The 12,387-nt window shown below is 34.8% G+C and overlaps 1 protein-coding gene across 1 annotated transcript in view; it reads right to left on the bottom strand.

The window, feature by feature from the left end:
• Smp_148870 (hypothetical protein) overlaps window positions 1-12,387 on the bottom strand; it is a gene marked incomplete at both ends in the record, with an annotated part of 53,584 nt that overhangs the window by 39,401 nt on the left and 1,796 nt on the right. The window lies entirely within an intron of this gene.

The raw sequence follows: 12,387 nt of genomic DNA, 5'->3' as shown, positions 1-12,387 counted from the left end.
AAGCAGACTGAATCTGGTTCATCTTCTTATGCACATCAACCTTCAACATTAGAGTGGGATGCAGGAAAACATTCTAATTGGACTGTTATTCAAAAAACTTCGTGTATGTCTCTTGATACAGAAATCGACTGCCCTAGTGAGGACAGTGGAACGTCGCTAAGTAGTTGCACTTGCGATGATTATTTAACGGATACTTCAAATTCAACCAATGAAGAGGATAATTAGGAAAACCTTATAACTACGGTATTTCAACGCTTTTTAATCTAGTGTTTTATTCGGTCTCTAATAAGTTTTCCTTTTTCCCCTGTATTTAATAGTTCGTATGGCTGAAATGTAGTCTTGTGAATTGTTTGCACAGATGAAATATGTCTAGTTGTTATTATCAATTTCTTTGCTTCTATCTAAATCTCCTTCATTAGCTTTTTAGCATAGTTTTTTGGATTTTTATTTTGCCCTTGGTTGTGTGTTTGTTGTCCTTGGTGGTGAGTTCACTCAAGTTTATTTATATGAATTCATTTTTCAAATTTGCATGAGGCATTTTGGTTGAAGTCAGAAATTAACACCGTTGGATGTCGGCTCAGTGATCTAGAAGTTAAAAGTTGGTGCGCAAGACCGAAGGTCCTCAGTTCGAGTCCTGCATGCGGGATCGTGAATGCGCACTTCTGAAGAGTCCCATACTAGGATGAAACGGCCGTGCTGTGCTTCCGGGTTTTTATTGATTGCATTTAATCCATAGTTTTTAATAATTATAATTCTAAAACAAATGAAATATTAAAGACCAAGTTGTTTTAACTATCGTTCCTACAATCATAACCCGTTAGACAGCATTACGGAATGTACTAGGAAAAAACAACTATAGTCCAAATGAATTATACACAACAAGATTATTGTTATTATGACCTAAACCAGATCAGTTTTAACTTCATTTGAATATTGAACACTCTGTCATAGAATAATTAGTTTTATCTTGTTCACCAATGTTCCTTTCAAGATAAATTGTTTGCATTAGTTGGCTTCTCTGCCACGGACATATATATATATATATATATATATATATATATATATATATACATCCAATGATGTATTTATTTGACTGAAATTCCTATCTTTGATTCCCGATGGGAGTGTGTTTGCCTAATCCTAGAGTGTCTCATACAATAACTAAACAGCTGTCTATATATATATATATATATATATATATATATATATAATAGAAGTAATCTAAAGTGAAAAGTACTACTTAAGTAGTTCGATTTAAAGTTTAATTTTTCAATGGAAAGACACGTAGAATAATTCTTACATAATGAAATACTTCAGTCACAAGCCATTAAAATCAACCACATGAGTTCTTCTACTTCAAACCACTAAACTTTAATTGTAAAAACTTATTACTGTGGACCATATAAAGGTTCTGGGAGCAGAACTTTTTGCCTCATTGTGATGAACAAAACACTCTAGAATACTAGTTAATCATTTCAGTTTATAGAAAATGTTTAGTTACGTAAGAAGGTGAACAGAATTAAGATCTATTTTGCTGAAGATATATTTGTGCACAAAGCATTGTCTAACATTTATAATTAAGGAGTGACGATATAAGGGTTGTTAAGATTTAAACCAGGAAACTGATGAAATAATCATCAGTAGTAATTTCGTCGACTCGACCTTGTGAAAGATAATTACCCCACTAATTTTTACTTAGAAATAATTTATTGACTATTATTATGGTCTAAAGAATTGTTAGACAATCATCAAGGTTCATTCAAGACAGCCGAAGCGAATTAAACTTTAGATCTTCAAGTTATTAAATGAATTGATTCATCTTTATTTGTAGGTTATATTTGAGAGCAATGGACAAAAGGTTAGTTTTAAGTGTATACCAAAAACCCCTTCAGGGATCGACCTTTGGATTTTGAGGTTTCATGAAGAACAGTCAACTATTGGAAACACTAAATCAAGATCCAGTCATACGATTCTGATTGAGCCGGCATCCAATGATGTATTTATTTGACTGAAATTCCTATCTTTGATTCCCGATGGGAGTGTGTTTGCCTAATCCTAGAGTGTCTCATACAATAACTAAACAGCTGTCTAGCGTTTCCGGGTTTTCAATTATCGCCTCACTAAGATCAGTCCGTGATGCAAACTATGAGCTTCAGAAACGTTTTTTATCTCAGTGTTTTGTATCCTGATTAGTTGGACTTTCATAATTATAATATTTCTCCACTGCTAGTGTGGTGTGGGATACTTATATCCAAATAAGTAGTATATAACGATGGTTGGGCATTGAATGTATTTCACACGAAGATTGATAAGGAAAGAATCGGAGCGGGACGCAATTGGTATAAAAATGCATGAACAATGGAATTCAGAGAAGATGGACAGATATTTGCAGAAGGAACAGTTACGATTGAGATAATTGATTGTTATTTTACAAATTAACTGTTTACTGTATGGTTAACAGAATTTAGTGAGATATTCTGTAATTTTCGTGTCAAATGCATTCGATTGTACCCACTCATGTTCTCATTCATTACACTAGTAGTACTCTTTCTCCCTTTAAAAAATCAAAACATGTGATACAATTTTGAAAGTCCAATTTTACCCGGAAAATAAATTTATTTTTCCTCCTTTAGTTAGATTTATAATCGTTTCTGGGTTTTTTAAAAGGCACATAATAACAAATAATCAATATTTTCATTAAAACCTTAAAGACCATTAGGTGAAAAAGTTTATATGGGTACAGCACAGCATGTGTCATGTGATCTAAGAAACAACTAACCTACCATGTGATTTGTCTTTGTTCAAAATATTACACGTTTCTAATGCACCTTAATGCTACCATTGTTTACGCAATAGTCTTGGAAGTATAATTTACTACGAATATGACATTATGATCATTATTAAAGGTAGAAAAAGGAACTGGTAACGGCTGAAGAATGTTTAACATTATTCAATGACTTTATATGAGTCCCTTAACCGTAACCATTCTTGATTCTGAGAGGAATCCAAAATTTGATCACTTTCATATCTTAAAGAAAACACTACCTTTAATCAGATAAGTTATAACTAAATAGCTCATATGTTTTATGTAATACATGGACTATGGTTAGCAATTGAATTCAGGACAATGTACTTTATTGAATTTGGAATTCATCAACTGAGTATATTTGCATTTCAGTGTTGATGTTAATAGATATCTACACTTAGTAGCTCGGTCGATCAAGCGTTTTAATTTTTTAAGCGAAAGGTTTTGAGCTTGAACATCAGCATTAGGATGTAGGTATACCCATCAACTGACAAGTTCCATATAGGATTATACGAGTCTTCTGGATTTCACTGTTAGCTAGAATCCATCTATCATATAAAGTGTGTTGGGAAATGAGTACTTGAAAGCTAGCCGTAGACAACTCATACACATTGTTAGCGGGACATAGATTGGATTAAAGTATGTTTCATGCACGTTTGTGTTGGTGCACGCTGATTGGCTAATTCTTATCCAATCAGCACTAGTCGATACTTGGAGAAGACTCTAGAATCTTCTCATGTAAAATCTGTAAATATACTAACGTATTTCTTATCGTGCTTCTTACTTCATCTAACCCTTGTTATTCAGGATATAACTTCTTTCCTGTTTAACCGTGTTCTGATTTGGGGACTTGTCGAGTGAATTGGTGTCCAAGATTACTAAGCAATAGGAATAGCTGGGTCGTAATAAGAAAAATTATACTACACATCAATAAAGGCTAGTTAATTCTCAGTTTTGAATATCAGTAAAAAGATAATCCAGGCCCTTACTGATAAATGGTTCATAATTTAAACGTGGGAAAATATTTGACACAGTTTTATTATCACCCTTAAATTAAATGCCTTAAATTAAATTAAGAGACTGACTTCAAGGGATATTTCCTGGAGTTCTAGTGGGAAGCAGTGACCAGTGGAGTTCAACCACGTCTGTTGTTAGATATCAACTCACTGAAGACAATTGGTGAACGGTTGCTCAAACTTTGTGGATTAGTTGAAGTTAGACATTAACACTGCTGGATGCCGGCCATCTCAGTGGTCTATCGGTTAAGTGCTATGGTGCGAGACTGATAGGTCCTGGGTTCGAATCTTACGAGGCGAGATCGTGGATGCGCACTGCTGAGGAGTCCCACAATAGGACGAGACGGTCGTCTAGTGCTTCCAGATTTTCCATGGTGGTCTAGCTTCAATTGACTCATGATTTCAACTATGAAAATACTGAAATCTCCATGAAACCCCTTCTCATCTATAAATGCTAAAACTCAATCCATGATAAACCAGTATATAATTGATATTTCCAGTAGTAGCTTATTGCTTACAGATATCACAATTCATAACTTCATGTAAGTTGTATAACTAAAGTATAATTCTAGACTCCATGTCAAAGTTATTTACTGGCAAAAATTTATGGAATGGAATAAGAGAACTGTCAAGTTAATGATTATTATTTTTCATGTTGATCATTTTGGCTTGAAATAAAAATGAATACAGTAGTAAGATCCGTTTAATTTAAAGTATGGATCAATTTATGATGAAGTGATGAAATTGAGTAGTAACAATGATTTAACTCTAGTCGCTCCAGCTTAATTAGTATCATGTAATATGTTTGTACGAGGTAGGCTGAATATTATCTGTATACATTGAATCTAATTATGACGCTGAACACATAAACTCTATGCCATCATTGATCCAGTTGTGATGTCATATTTGCATAACTATCTAATTCTAATAAGCATAAAACCTAAGTAACTAATTAAAGAAATAGACATTGTTTTTATACCCCTTGATTGCTAATGAATGTCAACAGATCCACTTCAGGAATCCATCAAAATCAGGTCAATCTGTTATATATATATATATATATATATATATATATATATATATATATATATATATATAATAAACTTAGTTCCTCAGTCACGTGATCAGGTATGAATGTTGTCGATAGGAATACATGCCGATAATCATTAATCATACTATATTTAATGTGTAAGGTGAAATGAAATGTAAGGTGACAGAAATCATTGGTCAATATTGTTTTTATATAGTTGAGATCATGAGTCAATTGAAGCTAGACCACCATAGAAAACCTGGAAGCACTGAATAGACGTTTCGTCCCATTGTGGGACTCCCCAGCCGTCCAGTGCTCCCAGGTTTTCCATGGTGGTCTAGCTTCAATTCACTCATGATCTCAACTATATAAAATTACTAAAATCTCCACAAAACCCCCTTCTGACAATAATGTTTTTAGTTAAATGTCAAATGTCAGTGGTGTGTGGATGAGCCACCTTATTTTGTAATAATCAACTCATAAACTAATGGTTTCTCCAGAATATATATGTTTGCCATCGATATATCCTATCTATATATTTTATTGCTAGACAATTCAGTTCTTTGCTGTATGACAATCGATGAATGAGCCAAATAGTGTATTGAAACGGGTTCAAATGAGTCCCATAAATTAAATGTATAATAATTGAATTTCCCATTATAATCTATATTGTTTTATGTATTGGAAGTGATTAATCAATTAAAGTAGTAAATAATAACTGTCCCTAGAAGCAAATCGTAAATCGCATTTGCTCTTTTTACATTGTTTTCTAAGGATATAAGCAAAATACTAATATTTCAATCTTCACGTGTTATTATTATTATAATGGAATTCTATCTGAAACATTCATAACTAAAGTGTAAATGAATATCAGTAATTAATCGACTTTTTTTGATCACAGGCTACCATGGGACTGCATCTCCTCACGATACTCCACTACCTTGTGGATTAGACCTTTAGGTCAAAGGCTCCAGGTGTGGCCCCTCTCAGAAAACTACCTGCTTAAGTTTGGCCACCTGGACAGTATCACAACCCTCACACAAATCAAATGAGATTTGTGCGGCGCATATGTATGTGGTGCTTCCTTGTACCAATATTTATATGTTTAAATAAATAAATAAATAAACTGATCATCATCAAAAGAGGCTTGATCATTAAGTCTATTAAAAAGCCTGACATCAGTCTGAGTTGACTAGAAATTTCGCACATCAACATTTAGTTGGAAAATACTTTGACGATGAAATTCTAAGCAAAGTATTTGTATATAAATGACAAATGTATCTCTTTAGTAAATGCTACTGTTGGTAGGATCTATGAACCAGAAGTGAATTACGGTCTGTGAAGTAAGTTTCACTTTAAGGTTTAACATAAAACTGTAAAAAAATTCACCCTGTAATGATTTCATAAACTCAATCAAACAGTTAATCAATCATAAGCAAAGATAGATAGTGGCTAGCAGTGAAATCCAGGATGCGCGTCTAGTCCTATTTGGAACTCGTCAGCTGTATGTACCTGCATCTCAGAGTTGATGTTCACTCTGGGACTCGAACCCACTATCTTTCGCTTCAAACGCCATCACGTTACCCACTCAGCTACTGAGTCCTGATAGACACTTGCTTGTGCGATGGGGTGAAGTTTAAATTCACTTAGTATTGTTTGTTTAAATCTTCCCATTGGTGCTTATGGCTGCAACTGGTCAGTCTCTTATTGGCATATGTGCATACTGTGCAAGTGGCTATCAGGACTCAGTAGCTGAGTAGATAACGCGATAGCATTTGGAGCGAAAGATACTGGGTTCAAGTCCCAGAGTGAACATCAACTCTGAGATGCAGATACACTCAGCTGACGAGTCCCGAATAGGACTTGACGTGCGTCCTGGATTCCATTGCTAGCCACTATTTATCTTCGCTTATAATATTTGGTGTAATTTTGTTTGTTATACCGTTCTTCCATCAATATTTCAACTTCTAATGATTGATTTTAACTTAAGAACGACTGAACCAATCTAGAAAAATTTTTAAGTCAATTGATTATTTATATTATTATTATTATTATTATTATTATCAAGTACAAAACCATGAAAAGAAAAACTAAAAGGGTTTCAATGAATACAATTAATCACATTGGATCTAGAAATGGTGTAGAGCCTATTTAATTCTTTCAGAGGATAAAAGTATTTGCCAGGCCACATGAGCACCGATTTTGATTTCTAGGGAAAGACTAACCGCCATTTCCTAATGTTTAATACGAATTAAACCACAAGACTAATGATAGCTAAACATACATATTGATATAGAAGACAGCTAGGAAACCAATCATATTCAAGGTCACTAGGAGATATTGATTGGCCACAAATACCTCTAACGCTTTTATTTAAAATGGCATTAATATTTACGTACAACACAGAAACGGAATATAAGACATCAAACATTTTATAAAAGGGTCCCAGAATCTGATACGGAGACACAGCACAGCCTAGTCTTGAAAGGGCTTAACAGGTTTTTTTCACTGGTATCTTTGATTTTAGGCTTTGTTGTTGATAGCCATCAGTGGGTTTTGGACATCCAGCATGGGCTATACCATAATTTATGGACGAATCAATCAGATTTAAGATAGCAGGTCTTGGATTTTGACGCGAAATCCACTTATCAATTCGGCTAAACAGTGATTTTGGCATTTTAGCTATCGGATCGTGACGAATACTCTAAATCTAATTCCTAAACCTGATCATCAACTGTAAATCATATTCTTAATTCCTTACACTGGTTTGTTATCTTTATTTTAGCGCTAGTAAGTAAGTGGTCATTCCTAAGGTCACTTTAGCGTTGCTCAATGGTCATCCATGAATTATAGTCTCATGATAATATGTTACTTCTTATTAAATACTTTCTTCTTTTCCCACACCTAATCTTTTCTACTAGACCTGAAATAGCATTACTCTTACTACATTGGGAGACTTTGGGTGACTTGGCTCAGAATCGATCACAATGGTGCAGGTGTATACACTATTTATCTTCCTTATAGAGCAATACCATAGTTCTAATGTGGCTATTTTTTTGTTCTTATTCAAGGCATAAATACATCCGTTAGCACGGAACTTTGAGATAGGCTCTGCTTAGGCATAAGTCTAACATACCCTAACTATCCTACATAATGTGTAATGAAAAATTCGTTGACTGATTCTCCATATTTGCTTATTAATATATACTAATCTATGTAATATTATGCTCGTCTGGAGATCTGAATGCCTTGGGTTCGACGCTGAAGCGATTATAGGCTTTCAATAGCGAGGAGTCCCGAAGATAGATGAAACATTTGTTCAGATGTCAGTCATTTCCAATCTTTCTTCAGATGATGCCGATTCATGATGAAATTTACTTCTGTATTGCAAACAGTATCCAAAAATAACTGATTACTTATGCTTTGTTGTATCTATGTGTTAACGACAAAACCGTTACTGACCATTACTTATAAGAACTTACAACTCACAAACCTTTTAAAAATTATTGATGATAAGTCTTGAAACTTTACCGGTTTTTTAAAAGGTTTTCAGTTCTCACTAAGGTGTACCTGCAATCTTGGAGGAACCTATACCCACTATGCGATTCGAACCTGCTCCATCCAGCTTCACAGTTTGAGACATTATCGCTGACGTTTTTGGACAGCGACTGATGTTCTAACACGAGTTGGAATCCCTAGAGAACATCTGTTTCCTTCAAAATCGGCGGTACACCTTGCTGGCGAGTGAAAACTAGTATGAAACCTAGGTCGAACAGAGTTTTCTGCTGACTACCTTCGACCACGAAACATAGTATAATAAACGCGTTGTTGAGTCACTTAGATTAGTGAACATACAGCAAACTGATTTACAGAATTTGATCAGCATCAAAGAACTGGACAAACATGACATTGGTCCAGTTTGATACTATCACATAAATTAACTTATTTCAGGAATTTTTTTATATCTCAAAAAAGATATTCAATTCATAGTCCAATATTTGAATTGCTGGTTAACAATAAAAGATCACAGAATTTAACTTTGGATTTTAAAATAAAATGGAAGAAATAATATGAAGTTTTAATTCAAGTTTAGTTTGGACATACAACTCATTGTGTATCCAAGCCCACGAATGCCCTGGTACGGCCGAGAGTGGGGAGAGTCCACTCTCCCTCTCCAAATACTCTCACATGGCCACGCGTATATAGCCTCTGTCACGGAAGTCCTCATCTCTGCCTTCTCGTAGCATTACTGTTGTTTAAGAAATCGAGAGAACGGAAAGTGAATGTCCAACGCTTTAACCGGGTTGGTGGACACAGAAAGTCCACCTAGGGCAGCTGGAAAACCCTCATTCCAAACCAATGGTGCACATGAGCTGGCTCCAGTATCCTGAGGGAACAAATGGTGTATGAATCAATTGTTGGTCATCGGCTACCATGGGACTGCTTCTCCTCACGATGCTCCACTGCCTTGTGGATCAGACCTTTATGTCAAAGGCTCCGGGTCTGCCCCCTAAGAAAACCGGCTGCTTCGGTCTGGGCACCTGGGCAGTATCACAGCCATCACACAAATCAAATGAGATTTGTGTGGCGCATATCTATCTGGTGCCCCTTTGTACCAATATTTATGTGTTTAAATAAAATAAAATGTGTATCCAAATGATCAAAAATTAATAACGATTTCTGAAGTGTTTTAAAATCGCCAAATAATAAATGATCGTTTGTAGAGTAAGACAAAGAATTTAATTCAGAAAATAGACCTGATAATTGATTTGAACAAAATTACTTTAGATTTGCATAAAAATCAAATAATTCCCCTGTGTTTCCAGTCGGCCTATGCTCCAGTGAGAGTAACAGGCGTAAGTGATTGTAAACAGTGTTTTCAATATTGTAAGCTAACATGGATAGTGACTAGCAGTGGAATCCAGGACGCGCGTTACGTCTTATTCGGGACTCGTCAGCTGGATGTACCTGCATCTCAGAGTTGACGTTCACTGTGGGACTCAAACGCAGTACCGTTCACTGCAAATGCCATCAATGGGAAGATTCAAACAAACAATACCAAGTGAATTTAGTGTTTTCAAACATTTCTTGTTTCATTAAAAAGTATTAAAAATGAATAGATTCAAGCTCTATTATTATTGAAATACACAGAATTTCACTAGCGTACACATAGTTAAGCAATCACTCTACTAGGCTTTATCACATGGTTTAATCAAATATACATGACGTATAGGAGGAAACTATAGGTAAAATAACTTTCACGTAAACTTCCTAACATAAAATTACCAAATGTCATCATGAAAAAATTCAATAAAATAATGAACATTTGTTAGTTACCAATAGTTAGTGTATCATGATTATCACATTTAAATCATTCAAAATTCTTAACATCATACTAATATCTGATAAGTATACATCCTCCTAAGGTCAAATGAGTTGATATTTTTCGGGTGAAAATCATTGCGACAACCATATTCTTTTTTAATCATTAGAAGTAAAACAAGTATTTATCTTCATAGTAGAAAGCGTGATTCAATTGAAGCTAGACCACCGAAGAAAACCTGGAAGCACTGGACGGAAACACTGGATCGTGGATGTACTGCCGAGCTGTCCCAAAATAGGACGAAACGGCCGTCCATTGCTTCCAGGTTTTCCTTGGTAGTCTAGCTTCAATTGACTCATGATTTCAACTATATAAAATTCAAATAAATTGATACATGATGAATATAGATCAGAAGGGGTTTTGTAGAGATTTCAGTATTTTCATAATTGAAATCATGAGTTAATTGAAGCTAGATCACCATGGAAAACCTGGAAGCACTGGACGGATGTTTCGTCCTATTATGGGACTCCTCAGCAGTGCGCATCCACGATCCCGCCCCTCGAGCGAGATTCGAACCCAGAACCTACCAGTCTCGAATAGTTAGTTCTTTCATAGTTATTTAGTTAGTTAGTTCTTTCATATACACAGTTGAAACCTAATGTTCTTCCTTAAAAAAATTCATTCATACTTCTTAATATCCATTACAAACTTTGATAGTCATAGAAAAAAAAAGTATCTATATGAAATGGGATTACTTTTTCTTTGGCAATATAAACTATAACTATGTATTTAAACATTTCTTCCATGTGATTGTTTGGGTGTGTTTATTGGTTTAAAGAGAAAAAAATTGTTTTATCACCTTAATTTTCATTTATCTTTTACTATCACTTTGATGTTTGACGCATTTTTTTCTTTTTTTAAATATGAGTTAGTAACTAATGTATTGTTTATCACTATGCTGTTATAACAAACATATATATATATATATCCACTTCCTATGAGTCGCTTCTTTTTATGCTTGTCTGTGTGTCTGTGTGTTTACACTATACGTGTCTTTCTAAGAATATGTCTGCTCACGTTTATACTTATCACCAGTCTGTTCATATGATAGGTACTATGATATTCCTCCTAAAGGGATAAATGTACATATAAATTGTATAGTTGTCTGTACTACTACTACTACTACTACAAGAAGTTTGTTTAAAATTCAATTTCCAAAATTATTTTGTTTGATGTAAATTTTACTAAATAACTAAATGGTTTATAAGCAAAGATGGATAATGGCTAGCAAAGGAATCCAGGACGCGCGTCTCATCCTATTTGGGACTCTTCAGCTGGATGTACCTGCATCTCAGAGTTGATGTTCACTCTGGGACTCGAACCCAGTACCTTTCGCTTCAAACGGCATCGCGTTATTCCCTCGGCCACTGAATCCTGATAGCCACTTTATCAATGGGAAGATTCAAACAAACAATACTAAATGAATTTAAATGGTTTATAGTTAGAATAAGCTAGACAACTAAACTTTATTGTGAATTCAGTATGAATGATGAAGTGAACATTTTTACATAGTAAAGCCAGTAGATGATTCATTGAAAGTTCTTGAAAATCTCATTTACCAATATATAATAATTACAAATTACAGAAATTATGAAAAAAACGAATATTTTGAAGATGATCAAATCTAGTAGTAGAAATGCCCCACAAATGCTCTAGTACAGCCTAGAGTGGAGAGAGTCCGCTCTTCCTCTCGAAATCCTCTCACATGACCACGCGTATATAGCCTCTGACAGGGAAGTCCTACTCACTGCCTTCTCGTGACGGGGGTGTTGTTTACAGAATTGAGAGGACATGGAGTGGAGTTTACCTAAATTACGACAGCTTCTGTCTGAGTCACAAAAAAGGGGATTGTACGAGCCTTTTTTGACCGCGCTCATAAACTTTGCTCAAAGGAAAGCATGGGAGAGCTTGTCTACGTGAAAATGAAAATCGAGAGAAACTCATTAAGAAGTATGCCAAAATCAACGTGTGTTATGTACGATACAGTGGAAAAAAACCTGCTTCTTATATCTGGACTTCGGAGATAAAATCATTGGAATAACTAACCACAGGATAAACGCCGTAATTAAGGTTGCTTATCCATAAGCAAAACTAAAGACGTTATGTGAAACGAACTGCTCACTCAAACAAACAAAGATGACAGGCCCTCATT

This window comes from Schistosoma mansoni (assembly GCF_000237925.1).
Source record: "Schistosoma mansoni, WGS project CABG00000000 data, chromosome 4 unplaced supercontig 0032, strain Puerto Rico, whole genome shotgun sequence".
Taxonomy (NCBI): Eukaryota; Metazoa; Platyhelminthes; class Trematoda; order Strigeidida; family Schistosomatidae; genus Schistosoma; species Schistosoma mansoni.
This window is presented reverse-complemented; position numbering and strand designations above follow the sequence as displayed.